The sequence below is a fragment of the Dermacentor variabilis genome, chromosome 8 (genome assembly GCF_050947875.1).
Source record: "Dermacentor variabilis isolate Ectoservices chromosome 8, ASM5094787v1, whole genome shotgun sequence".
Taxonomy (NCBI): domain Eukaryota; kingdom Metazoa; phylum Arthropoda; class Arachnida; order Ixodida; family Ixodidae; genus Dermacentor; species Dermacentor variabilis.
The window spans coordinates 37,786,205-37,806,584 of record NC_134575.1 but is presented as its reverse complement, the minus strand read 5'-3'; the positions used below and the strand labels follow the sequence as shown (position 1 = coordinate 37,806,584).

At 48.6% G+C, this 20,380-nt stretch overlaps 1 protein-coding gene across 1 annotated transcript in view; it reads left to right on the top strand.

Annotated features, from left to right (window-relative positions):
* Positions 1-9,663: 9,663 nt before the first annotated feature.
* The window catches only part of LOC142590044 (receptor-type guanylate cyclase Gyc76C-like), a 316,503-nt gene continuing 305,786 nt past the window's right edge, over positions 9,664-20,380 (top strand). Inside the window, exon 1 of the mRNA XM_075701876.1 lies at positions 9,664-11,121. The gene's annotated coding sequence lies outside the window, so the exon portion shown is untranslated. The remainder of the gene's footprint in view (positions 11,122-20,380) is intronic.

The window sequence follows — 20,380 nt, the reverse complement described above, 5'->3', positions numbered from 1 at the left end:
TGTGTTTGTCTGGTTGAGCTCTACACCCCCAGGCGGCTGCACCTCTCCGGCCGTTCACGTTTATACCCCCGATCATCCGACAATCCGCCCGAACCACCGCCGTTTGCCGCAATAGCGGACACGCTAAGAGTCTCCATTACGTTTACGATCACCGTATGTTGCTGCAAAATTATTTAAACCAGCATTTAAGTAGAATATGGTCGGTCTATGCAGGTATATTAGCTTGGCGTGCTCTGCGGCGAAGCTCTGCTGTCATCAGTTTTGCTGTCGTCGTTACTACTGCCTACACCTCTATACTGTAACCCGCTATTCCGCAAATGCTAATACGCTTACTAAGCGTTTTAAGGTTATGTTTACTAAACACGTTGGCGGTGACATAACGTGCAGTCATTTTACGAGTTTGTTTCAACGAAAACACTCAAGCGTCACAAAGAATTTTTCAAACCTACGGTACTTGTGCAAGCCGTACCAAGGTGTCGCCGCCACCTTTGCCACTGTAACCGCCGTCAACGGCTGCGGTAACCCAGTGACCCATAAACGGTAATATGTTTACGGACGAGTTAAAACATTCTAATTGTTTTTTTTGTTTAGACACACGTACCGAAAATAATAGCCAAAGAGTACTATAAGTACATTTGTTGCAGAACAGGGATTTAAAATATATTGAAGAAGAAAAAAAGTCACAAGCCTGCACAGCACACGCAGCAGTCACAGCGTAAGCTTGAGGAGCGGCTCCACAACAGCTACTGCTAGACTATAGGAGTGGTATGAACTTCAACGACTAGCCCACTAATAGACTAGGAGTGGTGCGTACTACTACGACTATCCCACTAACGGCAAGAAGTGGTACTAGTAGGGTTACTAGACTAGGAGTGGTATGTACTTCAACGGATAGGCCACTAGTCAACTTGAAGTGGTACTACTAGGACTAGCAGACCAGGAGTAGTATGTGATACTACTGGACTAGATGTGGTATGTACTTCAACGATTATCCCACTAGTCGACTATGAGTGCTACTACTAGGACTACCACACTAGGAGTGGTAGATGGTACTACTACACTAGGAGTGGTATGTACTTGAACGACTGTCCCACTAGTCGACTTTGAGGGATACTACTAGGAATACCAGAGTAGGAGTGGTATGTGGTACTACTAGACTAGGAGTGGTATGTACTTCAACGACCAGTCCACCTGTTTCGTTCCCGCTAGAAAAGGCGCTAGGGTGTAGGGCACGGTACCTCCGACGACGGAGATGATCAACTGGCCCTTGCTCGAGCTGCCAGCCACATTGGTCAGCGCTGCAAAGGTTCTCGCAAGTATATAACTTGCAAATTTCCTTCAGTGTAATTACTCCTTCTTTCGCGCAACTACTTGGACGTTTTCTTGGCGCAGTGTGAGCCAGAGTGGCATCACACAGTCCTCTGCAAAAAAGAGAAGAAAAAGAAGGATGATGGTAAACTATAAAACGTCTTCAGAGAGAGGCTTCGGGTATGACACACAAAAGAAAAAGGAGACCGGAAGTTTAGCCAGTGTCACGTACGACCTGTTACCATGTGCTGAGGGGAGGTTGGCAAAGGGAATTATATATAAGATAAGGGGAGAACGAGATAAGAAAATATGGGGGGAACAAATTCGATTCGCGAAAAAGAAAACGAAAATACAGCGCGACAGTTATTATAATGCCTCTCACTCAGTTCTGCATGTCCGCGAATAAACGTGTTTAAAGGTCCCTGTGCCGACGACGTATGGCCGAGCTAGGGCGTCAGGATTCTTTCTCCCGACAAGGGATGATTCCTCAGTCTACAGATATTTTCCTATATAGATTATACAATGCGTATGCAATACCTGTAGGCAGCCCGTGGACTTTGCCATTGCGTTGACATTGCATTTGTAGGCTTTCCGCAACCAATCGGTTTGTAATTCTACTTCACTAGACAGAAAATCGAACAGGCTTGTTAATGAATATTGCATAGGCGCAGTGCATATAACATCATGTAGCCATAGGACAGGGTCACATTTCGACAGGGGCCAGGATGACAGAACGTATGTGTAGTTCTAATCAGACAGAAGTTAAAGAACCCCACGTGGCCAGTCTCTACTAGTTTCAGTGCTGCTCAGGGACATCAAAGGTACACTGAAGGCAAATACTAAATGGACGTGAACTGCTTAAACACCAATCCACAAATCTCGCGACGCTTGTTTCGTGCCAAGAAAAGACTTAGTTTACGAGAAAATCGAATCTAAAGGGTCCTAATACACTAAGGTGGCTGTTTGGGCATGTTTGTAAGACATCAATGCAGCATTTACGCTCAAGATGAGGACAAAGAAGGGCCGGAGACACACGAGCGCAGTTCTGAGCTCGTGTGTCTTAGCCATTGTTTTTTTTGTCCTCGTCTTCTTGCTCATGCCAAGACTGAAGCTCTGTGGAATGCCCCCCCCCCCCCCCCCCGATTTTCTCTAACTGCCGTCTCCACCGATTGGATCCTACATTGAAGCTGCAGATTTCATCGAACTTCTCCCGCCGTGATGCAACTTTACTGTGCCGCCTCTGGTTAGGGGTGGCTTTTACGAAAGCCTTCTCACTCCTTATTGGAATGTCCGACACACCGGTCCGTGACTCGTGCAACTGTGAACAGACGATTGAGCGCGTGTTGCGTTTTTTGGGATCTCTATGACAACGAACGCGACGTTCTTCAGAGGGTGCCAAACCGATTAGATAACAGACCATTTTCAGAGGCTAAGATTCTCGGATCAAATCCCCATGCGTCGCAGGCTTACAAAGCCACGCGGGCACTGCTACGTTTCATGAAAGCAGCTGGCCTCGGTGACCGATTATAGGCGTGAAGTGGCAGTACATCCGCATGTACCCACACCGATAGTACCTTCTTCCCTCCCTCTCCTTTCTTTTCTACCCTTAAACATCTTCCCCTGTGTAGGGTAGCAAACCGGACGTGCGTCTGGTTGACCTCCCTACCTTTCCTTCTCTCCTTTTCATCCTCCTCCTCCTTTGTCCTCGTCTTGCGCGCACAGGCTGCATTCAGGTCCGAACACCTCTATCAAATCTCCCACCGCCCAACCCAGCCTCTATCAAATCTCCCGCCGCCCATCCTAGGAGTGGTGACGCCGCACACGTCATCACTGCCCTCTGCTGCCGTCGGTGAGTAAACCAGCACCCGACAGACGGCGTTACGGTATTTTGCACCAGACGCAAACGCGTGACCATGGAGAAACGGAGCCAAGACAGAGAGCGCTGGATTCGCCGCTGCAACTACTTTTGTTCAAGTGGCGCGGACCGTCCTGGCATTCTGCGACATACCATGGAACTGGAATTCTCTGCTACTTGCGCTTTCTGCTGTAGTTTCGCGAGCCAGCAAAACCAGCGCAGCACTTCGCGATAACGAAATTACTGAAACGCGAAAGGGAGCGGGCGTGGCGGAGTCGAGCGAATACGAAACCTTTCGACCGCCCGCGTCCTTGTATATGAGTTTTGTGTTTCTAAAGATGAAATAGAAATGGACAAGTAACATTTTCTTTCGTCTTATAATGCAATACAATCATGTTTTTATAACACGTGGTCGAGTACAAGTGGCAGAATTTGTACGAGATGTGCCTTCGTCATCGGGCAAGTACTTGAATGTCCCGGAGGAGTCTCTATGTCCTGCATATACCTCAATTTCTCTATTGCTAAATTTTTGTGTGTGATAAAGTTGACGACTTAGAGATTCTCGAGCACTAATCTATCACTTTGGCTTGACTTTATATTTGCCTTTAGTGTCCCTTTAAACTCGCCGAGGGATTACTGATTAATTGCAAGTGAACCAATCAACCTTCTCTCAACTTTATTTTTAAATTCTGCTTTACAGTGCAAACAACTGCAGGTCAGGGTAAATGTACGCCTAAAGACGTGACTAAGACCTGTCTATCGGAAAGCCTAAAATTCGAATGGACATGCCTACAACGAAAAGCAAAAATTAAGCAACGAAGTCCGCAAGGAAGTGGGGCATTTAGCTTCGTGTCAGCAGACGATCTACGAAACTTCCAAATTCATTTCGAAGAAGACGAAAAAACAGCAACCAAGCGCTCCCGTGCAAGATCTGGCCAGGGCCCCGTCAAATTAATCATCCCACGAAAGCCGCTTAGGCGAAGCTGATAACATGACACCCACGTTCTGAAGGCTCTCGTCTTAATAGATTAATCATCTCTTTATGGCGTAGCGCCATGTCACACTTCGCCGGCACAAGTTTATACACGCAGGCAGCGTCTAGACAGCCTTCCCCCTCCTTTACTTTCTCTCCTCGCATCGACGGAGAAAGGTTAATTGCCCTTTTCGCCTAAACATGGGTGGGGTCTATGCGTCGGCCGTGTCGATCGTCGAAGCAAACAACACGCTCGCCCTAATCGAAATGTCGCCCCCTTTAAAGGCCGCCCGCCCGGTACCAACCCCCCGCGTAACGACGTCCATTTTCGCGAGCCCACTGCACTTGGAATTGTCAGTTGACAACTAAGCCCGTCAACGCCGAATGCATATGGGCGTGACCCGCTCTACTCGGTAGCGAAGCTGGAGAGATTCAGCCCGGGGGAGACGTGTTCACTGTAGCGGAGACGTTGTGTTTTTAGGCGCGCACCATTATATATAGTTGCGGCTTGTCCGCGGACTTCCAACAGTTCACACGGACGACGTGGTTGCCGGAGCCGTGCACGGAAAGTAGTCAATCTGGTGGCGACATCTCGTGACGCTTCGTCCAACTGCAAATGCTTTTCAAAAGCATTTCTTTTTTTTAAATGTCGCGTCAATGCTCGCGATCAAAGGGAAGTCATCAAAAAAAAAAAAGTCACATAGCTCTCTATTCTTACACTTTAACGATCGTGCCGCTCCCAACGCTTTACACTAGCAGTTAAGAAGTATAACATTATGGGTCACTGCATTATAAACATCGCTTGCTTTCCGGTTGAACTCAGCGTCATAAGATGCGGCTACTAGTGTGTGAGGCTGCCTTCCGCCTTTTTCGGCATTCCGTCAACGCTGGTACGGTAACGGGCTCTCCAATGTTGCTTGCAAAGATCGTTGTGTTTCTACTGACATTTCGATGCCTTCAGCTGACTTCTTGTTGAGGGGCGAATGAACATCCAGCAACTGGATGTATCCAGTTGACAGATGCAGGGTATCACTTATGCACGGGCGTGACCGGTACAATATAGTCGTATTGTTGCACGGGGATTATTTAGCTTAACGGAGATGTATCATAGCGTATATGACGTATACCGAAAACGTACCACAGAAGTCGTTATTGAAATTCTCTTGCGTTTCTACTGACATTTCTTGGCTTCAGTTCAATTCTTCGCGTGTCGATCCAGTCGAATAAGATGCCCGAGCATCAATGGAAAGATTAGTTGCTAGCAAAGCACTGGCGGCGACACGCGAAAATATTTTATTTATCTATTCTATAGAAAGTTTGTTAAAACACCTCTATGCGAAATGGCCTTTAGACAGCTTTAGAGTAGCCTAAATACGCTAGCGTATGATCTTTGCTTGAATATGCTGGTTCATATGAAGGTGCATTAGCACATATCAGAGTCGTAGACGCTTGCCTGAACATAACGACGCGACAGCAGCTTTGATTGGTGCCCGAAACAGTTAGCTTGGGCAGTCTGTAGAAAGCGTCTGGCGTTCTGCTTACACATCTTGTCCGCTAATGTCTCTGGGATGCGAAAGGTACATCGATGAACTTTCATGCCATAAGTATATCGAACGAAACAGGTCACTTGGCAAATTATGCCCGCACACTCACGCAAAGTGTGTGGCACCAGCATAGCCAAAAAGGCGCGTGTTTGAACGATCTCAACTCGACGAGCCACCGCTATCGGAAAAATGAATTCTACACAGTCGAAGGGACCTAACGTCACAAAAGAAGGCCGTGCAAGCGCTATTGCGCGTTTTGCGATCTACCGGCCTTTGTGAACGTCTTTAACTGGAACGCCTTTTGTGTGCGTGTGTCTCCATGTGTGCGTGATTTTGTTTTGTTTCTTTAGCGTTTTACTCTTTGTCATCTTTCTAACCCCTATCTCCCATCCACAGTGTAGGGTAGCAAACCGGAGACTGTTATCTGGTTAACCTCCCTGCCTTTCCTCTTCATCTCTCTCTCTCTCTGAGCGATCAAAGCATGTGCGAATGAAGTCTCCAAACACATTCTGTGTTCTCTCTTATTAAGAGACACTGCACGACTCCGTGTTCAATCAAAATGCGAAGAGATTTATTGAAATAAGCAATTGGCAATTTCGCCCACCTCCCAGCGTTAGAGTGTCATCATCATTAAGGGATTGCACGTTTTATCGCTTTTGATGCTCAATATTTTCTTTTGTTTTTGTCCTAAGAGGTTATCACAAGACCCATGAATTAACAGGTGAAGAAAAGGGGCAGATTAAATAAACGCACACAGCCCTTTGCGATGCAGGTACGGTAGCAATGAATTTGCGCATTTGTTGCGCATTATCCTAGGCCACTGTCCTCCGGAAGATTAGGCTTGACTTTGGCCTTCCTGGGCATCTTGTGCTATACATATCGCAAGTGCCAGGTAACAGCCGCGAGATGCGCAGAGTTTCCGCCGTATAAAGGTGAAGGAGCCGGGCATTCGGTACACGTTCCAGGCTTGTCACTGTCAAATCTCCGAACCCATGGTGAAAACTGGTGTCAGGGCCGGGGCAGCCCGAAGACTCCGAAGATAAAACTTGCGCCACCCGGGATAGGTTTCGGGTTAGGAACAGACACGTGTGTGTCGTACACTTGTACACACGCTGGTGGGGTATAAGATAGATATGGTTAGCTATCCACATGGCCGATGGAATTGTACTACGGGCTCCCTGAATTCAGTGTGGGTTCAGGGACACGATTGTTGTCGATCCGGTCCCCACCGGCGACAAGTTATCTTTTCGTCCACTTTCATTTGCCCGTTTCGTGATTATCTGGTACATTTCAATTTCAGCCAGAGCTAAATTACCCCTATACCTTCTTAGATTCACTGCCTGCTATCGTTATATGGCCGTGATGCTCAAGCCACCGTAACAATGGAGTGCGACGACTAGTTGGCAGATTCAAGGGTTGATTAGTTCAATATCTGGTAGTATTTGAGAGTACAGGAACGTATGGCATCTCTAGAGCCTTATGGTTAGTTACACTGTCGCCGCTTCTCGCTATGCAGTAGCCCATGTTTATAACAGGAAGCCTAAGTTATGCTGACGCTCTCTGTATTTTTTGTTGTTGTTGTTCTTCATTCGGTCGGGACCGCAGAAAATATCGCCGTTTTTGATCGTCTCAAGCTAAGTTCGTCGATTGTGCCTCCAAGTGTAAATCCTCGGTGGTCGTGGAGTTTTGTTCGCATTACAAGGTATTCGAATTAGGCGGAATCAAACGACCTGTAGTCACTGCGCTTTTGATAGCACCGAAGACACGTGTTCATTCACGTACACAATCAACGCGCTGTGAAATGCAGTCGCGACACACACTTATATTTTTTAACGTTGCAGCTTTCCAGAGCTGCTGAGATATTTCCATATTTCCTGCGCTTAAGAGGAAGCTTTAGCTCGGGCCCAACTCCGGCGCGGCCTATTCAAATACATGTAAAAACGCAAAAACGTTTTTCTGAGATAACCCCTGGACCGATTTCATTGAAATTTGTTGCATTTGAGAGGGAAAGTGATATTCTAGTGACTGTTGGTCGCGGAATTTCTATTTAGGTCCTGAATTTTGTTTAAAAATTTTTCAAAAATTCGGAAGCTTGAAAAAAACATAGAAGCATGAAGTTTACAAATTCATAACTCTGCATCAAGAGCAGATTTCGCGGTTCTGTAAACGAGATCCATCAGACCATTGAAAGCGGACAAATTCGACACGTCATTTTATATGTTACGTGAATTTGTTACGTTGTTTACAAGGGTTCTGCATAACCTATATTACGATTTTGCAATATTTTTTACATTCATGTGTAACCTATCAATTTTGTCCGCTTTCGATGTACTATTATATGCAGTTCACGGAATTGTATTATCAATTTGCGTTGCTGAGTTATAAAGTTGTAAACTTGATAGTTTCGTTTTTGAAAATTTTTGATTTTTGCCAATTTTTAGCAAAAAATTGACTACCTAAATCAGAAATTCGAAACCAACAGTCGCCAGATCTTAAGTTTTTCTTTTAAATGCAACAAACCTCGTCAAATTTGGTGCAGTGGTTGCTGAGAAAAACGAATTCTGCTTTTACATGTATTTTTGCTTTTTATGTAAGCTAAAGCTTCCTCTTAAAGACCACGTGTTCCACGTCTCCTATTCCAACACTGTCAGTAAAATATGCACTAAAAGAAGCGAAACGCCCTAATTTCTTAGCGTAGGGAAGACGCGCCTTGAAGATTATAGCGTATCCGTCAGCGGGATCATGCTGCATAATGTCCTGAGCTAGAGCGATAGCTTCAAGGTCGAAAGCTGGGCTCGTTGCTACGTGATTAACATCAAAAACACACGCGAAAAACACGACGTACACAAGCACGAAGAAGAAGGGACGAGGCCGGATAGCGTTCTGCGGTCTGTTGCTTCATCTTTCGGTTGAGACAGCATAACTGTAAGTTAGCCTAGCGCCCCGCGCTAATTTTCTGCCTCGCTTACAGCTGTCACGTGAGCTTCCATTACCGCAAAGGCGCGGTATGAGTTCAGATAAAGAACGATTAAAAAGAGCAGCTGAGAGTGTCTAGATGGGCGCGGACGGGAAGCTCAGGCGTAGCAGACGAATAAAAGTATGCAAACGCGCCTTGCAGACGACACCCGTCGCCATCAGAAGCTGAAGGCGCCAGCTTCATTGCATTCGTCTCTGATAATCTGTTTCGTCTTTCGCTTCAGAAAAATCTTTTTTTTCGTTAAGCTCGTGCTAAAATTGGAAAGCAAGCAGCGAAGTTATGCGCTCTTCCAGTCGTGCGAACGCACGAAGGCGAGTGATACCGACACAGGAAGCGAAAGGAAACAAAATGAAAGAAGCAAAAAAAGTTTGCGAGGGGGCGCGAGGGATGATGAAAACGCGCGGCAATAACAAAAACAGACATCGCGCGCGCGCGCGTCGCCTGCAGTTCTCGCCGGTCGGTCGCGCCCGCCTAGCAGACGGAACGAAACCGAACCTCTTCCTTCCGCCCCGGCCGCGCGCTCGGAAACCACGCGGTCCGCCGCCGGCCACGTGGTGAGCGAACGGAGGCGGGCTCAAGACGACCACGTGACGCGTAAGAAGGAGTCCACGTGGTACGATCACGTGATTGGCGAGCGGGCGCAAAAAGAGCGCGCGCGCACGCCTGCTGCTTGATTTGAGCGCGAGCGATCGCGCCGCCGCCGGCGGAGAGAAAGAGAACTTTAGCTGAGAGAGAGAGCAAAACGGCGAGGAGGTGCATGGCGCGAGCCTGAACGGCGCTGAGGGCGAGGGTACGGATCCCTTGGCTCGCGCGAAGAGGACATTGGGGTGGAGGGTATTACACGGGGAGGCGAGCGAGCCGGCGCAGGCTGGTTTTGCGGCCCGCTTCGTTTTGTTTGTTTCGTATTTTAATGACGAGCGTCTTTCTCTCGCCCGTCGAGCACAGCTCTTCCCCCGCAGTTCTCCTCCTCCTTTTCCTCGTTTCGAACTCTCTGTCACTCTGTCCCTCTCTCTCTCTCATTTCGTTTTCTTTCTTTTTCTTTCTACGTCCCTCTCCCTTCCACCGGATTCTTCAGCTTTCTCCGGGGCGCTGTTTGTCTTTTGTGCATCTGTTGCCAGCGGCCTGCCTGCCTGCCTTGCCACAGGCCTCGGCACAGCCACAGCAGCCAACTGCCGCCGCTGCGCTCTCCGTTGTTGGTCGTCAGCGCGCGTGTGCCGAAGCCAAGTACTACCTCCACTCTGCGGCTGCCCGGCGTAGAGAGAGGAGACGAGCGGCAGTTTTTTGTCACACGCCGTGCAACGTAGCAGCAGCAGCACCTCAGCGGTAACTTTTGCTTCTGTTCACGCCCCCGGACGACGCAAGCCGGCGAGTTTGAACCCGAGCGAGTTGGAGACACACAGAAGAAAGGAAAAGTGCGTGTGTGCACGTGCTCCTCGTGCTTTTTTTTCGAGAGAGAGAGAGACCCACATCCCGCGACCAAGCGGGACCTGGCAGCTATGGGTTAGACTACCGAAAGAAGTATTTTCAAACCCCTGTGCTAGTTGAATCGCGCTGAACGATTGGTTCTTTTTTTTTTGTTTGTTTTCTTTCGTTTCCTCTTATTCTTGTATCGTGTTTTCTTTCTCTCTCTGAGCTCATGGTTCTCTTGCCCGTTCCTGTGCGGAGGACTTGTGTGTTTATCGTCGCGTTAATTTGCGCCGGCTGCCTTCTTGAGCTACCGGAGAGGAACAAGAGAAGTTTGTTCGTCGACAGTGTCTGCGGGAAGCTGAAAAGCAAAAACAAATAAGAAAGAAAACAAGAAGCAAAATAATATAGGTGGAGTTCGGTTCTCCGTCGTCGTGTTGCTCCGTGTTGCTCTACAGGTGGTTTTTTTTTGTGTGTGCGAGGCGGGCGAGCGGGCGCCTGCGTGTGTGTGTGTTTTCTTTTTTCAAGTGCTAGCACGCGCCTGTGTTTCGGAGTTCCACACTGCGGCCCGGCCGCAAGGATTATTTTGATCAGCGACGTCGAAACATCGGTTTGTTGGTCGGGGGTTAAGCCGCGTTGCCCGATGCTTCGTGGCGGATAGCGGCGACGTGCGCAGACCGCCTATCTCTCTTCGGCTCTCCGACTGTATAGTGTGTTGTGCGCCGCCGAGTTAGTGTGTGCGTGCGCGTGTGTGTGTGCGCGCGGCTCGTCGCCGTCTTCGAAAACATGATATCGGCCGCCTCTCGAAGGCGCCGTAGTCGTCCAAGCTCGACTGCCGCTCCGCGCTACCTCCGACGCCGCTGCGACGTCGCGGCGAGCGATGCTGCTCGCACTTCGCGGCGGGCCACATGACGTGGTGTGCTGGTGACGCTGCTATGATAGCCGCCGGGCTGAGGAATTCCTACGTCGAGCCGACGAAGTCAACCGCCGTCAGCCCCAAGCCAGCCGGCGAGGGGATAGTGACGCGTCCCTGAAACGAAAAACAGCAACAACCAGACCCGTGAGTACCGTAGCTCTGTTTGTACAGTGCGAACGCCTAGCTCTTCCTTTCTTTCGTCTTTTGTTTTTTTTCGTGTGTCTAAAAACCACCTCTCGAAGTGAAATTTCGTCGCCCTCGTGAGCACTACGAGATGAGCTTTGTGTCAGCGTATTATCCACGACGGACTGGTAGCGAATGCAAGCTGTGCCGGGCGCGCTCGCTTTTCTTTTGCAACGGAGCCGACTGACTCAGGCCTCGAGGAACGGCAGCGGCGGTGTTACATATGCGAGTGCGGCCAACAACGCATATTACACATGCACTCGCTCACACACGCCCCCTTTTTGGCTTCGTCGTTCCCGTGTTGTGCTCCTATTCGAGTGGTTTGGCAGAGGCGGTTGCCTTTCTTCGCGTCATTTTTCTTGAAGCCAATTTTTGTTTGTCGTTCCGGGCTGCTCGAAACTGCCAGCATATAGGGAGCCTGCGTGCAAGATTTGCACGAAGGCTTCCTACGTGCATGCTGGAAGTTTCCTGGGGATCTCTCTCTCTTTTGTTTTCGATTTCTTTTCTCTCTAATTCTGCTTCCTAAAGTTTCAACAACACCTGCAAAAAAAAAATCACTGTTGCCGTTTTTAATTTCGTTTCTCGCTCGGCCAGTGCGGTTTCTCGCGGTCGAGTTGTCGTTCGTGCCCTAATTGTGCCTTATTTTTAACTTCACAACGCCTTCTTTTTGCATACGCCGTGGTTGTCGCGCGTGGAAGGAACTCGCCCAATTAAGGATATTGCGGCAACGATTGGGGCCCAGATTAGATACGGAAGCATTGCACGAGACCGGTATTATTCCTTTAGCGCAGAACGTGCATTTTTCCTGAACGCGTCATATCTGGCCAGTTGAGGCTCCGATGGGAAGTTTTGATGTGTCTAGCCGGTTATAATCGGGTTGGCTGGTGTACCCTCCAAGTATCATGCACGACGACAGGCATACCGTGTAACGTTTTTGTTTATTAAAAAAAAGATGTCCTGCAGGCGGCTGGTCGCAAACTAGGGAGAGGCAGAGCGCGGCCATGTTTACGGACTCGACCTTCTTTTATCTGTCGCCTGGCCCCCTACGAGAGTGCGGTTGGCGCGCCAACAAAAAAACTGCGTTGCAGCCGTTGCGCCGACCTTCCGGCTCGCCTCCTAATGACGACGCGCTTCGCCAAGAACGCGTTTTCTTCTCGAGCTCGCTCGCGTTTGTGCGTGCGCGTCGATAGCTTGTAGTCGCACGCAAGGAAGGGTGAGATCGTTGGGATGCGCCGGTTATTTCCCCGATTTCTCACAGTTACAAGTAACACTGACTGCAGACTTTAGCCGCGGGTTGCGAGATTGCTCGATTTCGCTGGGCCGTCGACGACGACGCGGCTCTGTTCAGACCTACGGAACTCTTTTTAACAGACGACGTCTCGTGCAGATGCAACACTCATTGCAGACGACGTCTTGTGTAGGTTCAATACTAGTAGCAGACGAAGTGTTGTACAGATGCAACACTCACAGCAGACGAAATCTTGTGTGGATGCAGCGTGTCATTGCAGACGACGTCTTGTGTAGGTTCAGTACTAGTAGCAGACGAAGTGTTGTGCAGGTGCAGCACTCGCAGCAGACGAAATCTTGTGTGGATGCAGCACTCGCAGCAGACGAAATCTTTAATAATAATATTTGGGGTTTTACGTGCCAAAACCACTTTCTGATTATGAGGCACGCCGTAGTGGAGGACTCCGGAAATTTTGACCACCTGGGGTTCTTTAACGTGCACCTAAATCTAAGCACACGGGTGTCAGACGAAATCTTGTGTGGATGCAGCATGTCATGGTAGACGACATCTTGCGTAGACGCAGGGCTTTCAGCAGGCGACGTCGTCTTTCGGATACGCAGAACTCATAGAAGACGACGCGTTTCTTAGGTGAAGCACTGTGTAAGCGGACGACGTCTGGTCCTGATGCGAGCGAACTCGGCCAACGAAAGCGTTTCGTAGGTGCAGCGTTCTTAGCTGACAACGTCTTTTGTATAGATGCGACACGCTTGACAGACGTCTTAAAATTGTCAAGAAAAAGAAATTCGGGACCAAATAATGCCGCTCGTGGACTGCTTTTTGATTGTTGGGAACGTAGAAAGTGACAGGGGAGGCTTGCGTATTTAATTTTATTCCCGAGGTCTTGTGAAACAGCAGTTGCAATCTGTGCTTACATTGAAGAGCCGATGACTTAGTGAAGTTTCGTAATCGAGGTGTTTTTCTGTCACCTTAATGCTAAACAAGGAAGTGACTAAAGGCTATATTCCACGGGACCATCGTCTGTAACGATTTTAAACCCAGTCGTGCTTTGTGCGCCTGTACGTAATCAATTGCGCATCTGTCTCGGAAGCGAGACATCAGAGGACAGTTTCGATTAATTGGACAAACTTTCACATTATAGTCTAAAACCGAAGCGGTTTGGTCGACCTGTTTAATCAGCGCAGCTACGATATGCACTGTCTTAATGCATTCAAGAAATGTTTCAGCAAATAACAGATATGAAAGTCAGAGGAGCAATGGGTGTACAACTTTGCAACAGTGTTTTGGTAGCGGTTCGCTTGCTTGCTTTGCGGGAAAGGTTAATACCAATCAGGTTGTAAAATGTGCCTTTTGTTGCCGTCCGTGTCCTTTTTTACGTGCTAGTGCGATGTCCCCTTATACGAATAACCACCAACTAGCCCAGCTTTCTGCCTTAAAAGGTTGTAAAATATCATTGGTTAACACTGCGACTTGAAGTGCGCGCATGCTAGTGGGCCTCTCCCGTAAGTGGTGTAAACAAAATCATGCGTAAGGCGATCTTAATTCGAAGTGTACGTGTATACACACCTCGCAGATGTCTTAAAATACGGTTTTCAAAGCAAAATTTACCCGGCTATTGCTTACCGCGGTTGCCGTCTTGCAAATATCTCGCGCAGAGAAAATATAGTATTACATGCCCGGTGGTATAATCGAACATCGCTCTCCCGGAAAAACAGCCCGATGCTCTGTCCATTAGGCCACAATGGCACGCATACGACGTTTTGTGTAGATTCAGCAGTCATGTAACCGACATCTTATGTAGATGCAGCACTCATAACAGACGAAATCTTGTGTAGAGGCAGTGTTCATTCATAACAGACGACGTCTTGTGTAGGTGCAGCCCTCATATAGCCGGCGACGTCTTGTGTAGATGCAGCAATCTTAGCAGACGAAATTTTGTGTAGCTGCAGTGCTCATTCATAGCAGACGACGTCTTGTGTAGGTGCAGCGCTCTTAGCAGACGAAATATTGTGGAGATACAGTGTTTATTCATAGGAGATGACATCTTGTGTAGATGCAGCAATCTTAGCAGACGAAATCTTGCGTATAGGTGCAGTGCTCATTCACATAGCAGACGATACGTCTCGTGCAGATGCAGCGTATACAGGTACCTCGCACAGAGAGTTTAGCTCTTTGTGCTAACGCTAACGCGAGTTTAGCTCTTTGTGAGACAACTGGCGCTTGCGTCACGTGACGTCGCGTACCGTGCGCGCCAATTTGCATTACACGTAGACCACAGACGCAAGAATGAAGCGGGCGAATAAAATAGGCACTATTACCGCGACTTTCGCGTCGTTTTCCGCACATCTATATATACCTCTCCTCGCCATTTCTCCCTCGACAAACGTGAAGCGGCGCCATTGTCCTCATTTCACCATGCACTGGGTCGACGTTTAACATTGTGTATTCGTATGAACAGCCGCGTATGTGGATAGGTCGCGAAAGGCGTAGTGCACAAACATATGTCGCATTGCATTAAAGTCGTTGCCTGTCTAGTGTATAAACGTAACCGCTGCTTGAGGTTACACGTTGCGTAGGATGATAATCGAGACACTTGTTCGCGTTGCGTGTGGTCGCATAACATTTCATTAACACCTTCACGAAAGCTCCGCCTAACACAGATCCAACAGGTGTGTATGATCTGCATATATGCACATACGCTCGTACATTGTAATTTGTGTATTGTATAATATCGCGCGATACTTCTGGAGGCAGTGTAATCGAAGGCGCGTAAGTGGGTGGATCCTGTTAAGGCTGTCGCATTGCAGTATACCTCAGCCCCGTAGTATGAGCACCTGTCAATAAACTTTTTTATGTGGATGCACACTGTTAAACGTCGACGCAGTGGTGACAAGAGGAGAGCACATGTCAATAAACTTTTTTTTTTATGCGATAGCATTAGATGGTCCCATTACGCGACAAGGGCCAAAGGCCCCGCCTAGGTGACGGCCAGGAGTTCGTGGGTCCTGGCGGCATCCTCGGCCCGCTGGAAGGCCCATAGTTGATCCTCGAGGGCGGGCCTGAGCAGCGCGGCTTCCCAGCGCGTGCGAAGGCTGCTGCTAGAGGCCGCGTTTTCGCTATTGTTATTTATCGCTCGTCATTCCCATAATATATGCTCCAGAGTGGCTCTGGATTCACATGTTTTGCATTTGTCCGTAGGATATACATCCGGATATAGGATGTGCGAGAGCGCAGGATTCGGATACGTCCTAGTTTGTAACTGCCGCCATGCGACAGACTGCTTTTTTGTCAATTTTGCCTGAGGTCGCGGAAATATGCGCCTCTGCAACCTATAATGTTTCGTAATGTCTTTATATGTTGTCATTCTGCCCTCCTACTCCCACTCATTTACCGCACTGTCACGTCTAAAGGGTGTCGGGGCGTCACTTGTGACTGCGGCTCGGTCCGTAAGCCCTCGAGCCGCGTCGTGTGCCGCCTCGTTGTTGCCGTCCTCCGGGAGGGTGTGAGCGGGTGTGATGTATATCTTTCTTTTGTAATTTTGGCCTCCTGCAAGAAGAATGCGTAGTGCCTCCGGGGAGATTCGGCCGTTGGCAAAGTTCCTTATTGCCGTCCGAGAGTCGCTGACTATCACGGTTGCTTCTTCAGCTTCAGCTACTTCTTCAGCTATCTCGTTACTTGTGGTGCGTATCGTCGCGCACGTCTTGCACCGTTTCTCCCTATCGATTACGGCTGCCGTAAACCCCCGTCTGCGACTGTATCGAGACGCGTCTACGAACACTGCGTCCTTGTCGCTGCCGAATTTCTTCTGTATGTGCTTCGCTCTGTTCTCTCTTCTGTCCTTATTGTGTTCTGCAGGGTGCATGTTCTTTGGTATGGGAGGTATTACCAATCTTTCCTTCGTCTCTCTCGGGATGTCCACATTGACACCGTGCTGTGTGTGGTAACCTATGTCTAATCTCTCTAGGATGTGTCTGCCGGCTCTAGTCTTGGAGAGGCGTTCATATTGTGCCGTACATTGCGCTTCAATGAGCTCGTCTATCGTGTTGTGTAGGCCTAATTGCAGCAACTTGTCCTTGCTGGTGCTGATCGGTAGTCCTATGGCTAGTTTGTATATTTTCCGAATGAGGCATTCTAGTTTGATCTTTTCCGCGACCTGCCATTTTAACTACGGCGTTACGTATACTATTTTACTTATTACGAAGGTCTATATTAACCTGATCGTGTTTTCCTCTTTCATCTGGCTATGTTTATTTGTTATCCTTCTGATTAGCCTCATGATTTGCGCTACAGTTCCCTCCAATCTTCTGAGGGTTTCTCCGTTGTTGCCATTGGCTTCAGTAAGGAGCCCCAATACCCTGATCCTATCGACCTTGGGTATGGGTTTCCCATCGGCCATCTTTAACTGTATCTCCTCTCTATGGGTGAGATCTTCCCTGTAGTTGCCTGGTTTGCGGCCTCTACGAGTCGGTCTGTACAGCAACAGCTCCGATTTCTCTGCCGAGGATGTTAACCCTGTCCCGTCTAGGTATTTTTCGATTGTTTCGACCGCTGTTTGAAGCGTTTGTTCTCTCTGCCCGTCACTTCCGTTTCTCACCCATAGGGTGATATCGTCAGCGTATAAGGTATGATTTAGACCCTCGATTTCTTGTAGCTTGGCTGGCAGCCCGATTAGCGCCAGATTGAATAGCATCGCTGATAAGACCGAGCCCTACGGCGTACCTGCGCTGCCTATCTCGATCTCCTCCGAAACTAGGTCCGCTATATCGTGATCTTTGCCTTTCTGCCCGTTAGAAAATTGCGTACATAATCGTACGTGCGTTTTCCCAATCCTAATTCGCCTACTCTACCTAGTATGGTTGCATGTGTTACGTTATCGAAGGCCTTTTTTAAGCCCAACCCGAGAATTGATCTGCCCGAATCGTCTATGATCTGATGTTTTAGTTGTAACAGAGCGTCCTGCGCTGAGAGGTTTCTCCTGAATCCTATCATCGTGGGCGGGAGCTCGTCGCAGTCTTCGAGGTAGGTGGTTATCCTCGCTAGGACCACGTGCTCCATGAGTTTCCCCACGCAAGAAGTGAGAGATATGGGTCTCATGTTCTCAATTTGCAGTCGCTTGCCCGGTTTAGGTATTAACAGGATCTGTGCCGTCTTCCATTGCTGCGGAATCTGCCCTGCCTCCCAGCATTCGTTAATATATTCGGTTAACTTAGCTATAGACTCATCGTCCAAGTTCCTTGGCGTTTTATTCGTTACACCGTCTAGTCCAGGTGTCGACTTGGTATTGAGTTTCTGTAGGGCTGCCCTGACCTCTGACTCGCCGATTTTGCTGTCTAATTCGTCATTTACCTGCCCTGTGTGGTCAGGGTGTATGACGGGCAGCGCTTGCGAGATGTATCTTTTTCTCAATTTCCTTGAGGAAGTCCTGCTCTGTCCCTCGGTACGTTTGTATTAGCCGATTTATATTTTGCCTATGTGCCGACGTTGTCCCGTCCGGGTCTAACAAATATCGAAGGATGTTCCACGTTTTTGCCATTCCTATCTGACTGTCCATGTTGTTGCATTTTTTCTCCCACTGTTGTTTGCATAGCTGCTGGGCGTACTGTTCTATGTCCCTGTTCAATTTGGCTATCTTTCTACGAAGCGTCCGGTTGTGTTTTTGTTTTTTCCATCTCCGTTGCAACCCTGCCTTAGCAACAACACACGTATTAAACAACAACACGTATTAAAACAACACGTATTAAAGGAAATGCGCAGATTGACGTCAAATTTGTCAGGGTGCATGGTTCCTGTAAACAAAACAAACCAATGGCTCTGAAAAGGAAATGTCGGTCTGGCTGGGAATCAAACCCTGCAACCAACTGCAATCAACCCCTGCTGGACTAAAGGCGTGGCCTAGTGAGTGCGTCATTGCACACGTCACGTCGAAGGGCGTGGCCTAGTTGCTTGCGTCATTGGGCACGTGACGGCGCAGCCAATGGTGAGGAGGTGGCGCCACGTCGCGAGTATATAAAATGACTGTATAAATTACTAAAGAAGCATTAAGGTCCAATTGAATTCCACTGAGCGGTCCCTCGAGTTTAGGGGCTGGCTGCTCGCGGTCAAGCGAGCGCGTTCGGACGCTTAGCGAAGTTAGAACGCAGGCAAGAGCTTGCGCAGACAAGGAACGTGCGTAAAGAAAAAATAAAACATTCCACCAAAGGGACTGTAATGCTTTCGCATTCCCACACGTAAGCAACCTTGAGTGTCCCTGCCGTCTTTTCTCCAGTGGCGTAAATGATGTTACGACTGCAGAGCTTGCCGTGTGAAACCTGTACGAGGAGCAATCTGCTTAAGATGGCAGTAACCGTGACCCGGCTCACGATTTGGTCTTTGCGCGGTTCCGTGGGCACGCAAACAGATGTCGGCGCGTAAAACCCCACAATTCACAGCGAGCAATCCAGTGCCACGTCGCACGCATACTTCTCTCGCGGCAGCGCCAGAATAGCTCTTTTGAAACGAGTATATAGCGCGGCCTTGAGGTCGCGCAAATATGCTCACTCGGTCACGTGCCCACTCGGTCAAGTTTCCATTAGGCCACCGACGCGGGAATGAAACGGGCGAATGGCAGTCCACCTTGATACCACTGCATATCGCGTCACAGTCGTCTTCCGCCGCGCATCTCTCTGCTCGCAATTCTTTCCTCGACAAAACTTTCAACGATCACAGCTACAGACCCCCCCTCACCCTCCCCCCCCCTTCCCGTGTCACTCAGTCGCGATGCTTTCAAGAAGCGGAGCGGTGCTTTGAAAGCCATATGCGGGCGCACTTCGGTTGAGACCGCGGTTCCAGAGGCCGTCGTTTTGAACGACGGGTACGCGTGGTTGTCAAATGCGCCAAGCACGGCGCCGCAGTAGCGTTATTCTTTGTCCACTCGAGCGAGGAGGCTCGCGAAAGTAGATGCGAAAAAGCCGTCTCTCCGCACCCGCAAGCATCAAATCTGGGTAAACTTCCGCAATTCCCCCGTTTTGAGGAAGGAGTACAGTGCATAGGCATTCGTAAATGCCACTCCAAGTCATAGATGACGTAGGAGGTTGTTACTTCACGCCGTCGGCGAGGAGTGCCGAAATAGTGGAGCTGTGTGTGGATGGAAATCTAGGGAACAAAGTCCGCCGGTTAGTGAAGTCCGACGAATTAAAGTCACGCGTGTCGGGGTAATCCGTCGCTCGATCGTTCTGCAGAAGCCATCCAAGCTTCGACGCCTTTTGTGTTACCTTTGAACCCAGTCATGATTGACGTATCGTATATGCTGCGCTGAGTATTATTCCTCAAAGTTCTGATTCTGGCACGGTAAACTTTAAGGCACATTCTGAACAAGCCTCTTTGGTACGTCGGGAGCAGTGTTTCAGATGTGAATAGTTGAGAAAACTGATTACTATTGAATTACCAAACTAATTATTTTTTGCTACTCGAATAACACTTCCCTTTATATTTGTATAGATTTTTTCTTTGTGGGAAGAAATGAAGTTTAACGAGCTGTTCTAATTTGACTCGATGTGGTACTGTGTTTCGGGTTTACAGGGTTAAGTAGAATTTCTCTAACACTGGTATAACACAGGATGTGTTTGTCTAACCACTGTTTATCACTTCGTCTGCTTCTTCCTATAAACATTGACTTGATCGAAATGTTAAATAAAACAAATTCAATGCAATGCGGACCAACGGTTGTCTGGAGGCAGCTTCTGCGTTTACGTAGCATCTCCATAGTAAAATCGCAGTTCCACATAAGGTTGCGCCTATCGTTGAAGCGGTCGTTGCGAATGTGCGCCGTCTGGCGGTCGACGTTAGTGGATCGTATGTTATTGGATCGTCACATGCCAGGGCACGTATAGTGATAAATATCGCTGCCAACGTGTCACTTCTCCGTGGTTGTTCTTGTTGCGTCAGAGACACGGATAAAGTTGAACTCAGGCCCGACCTACCGGAAAACAATGCGCG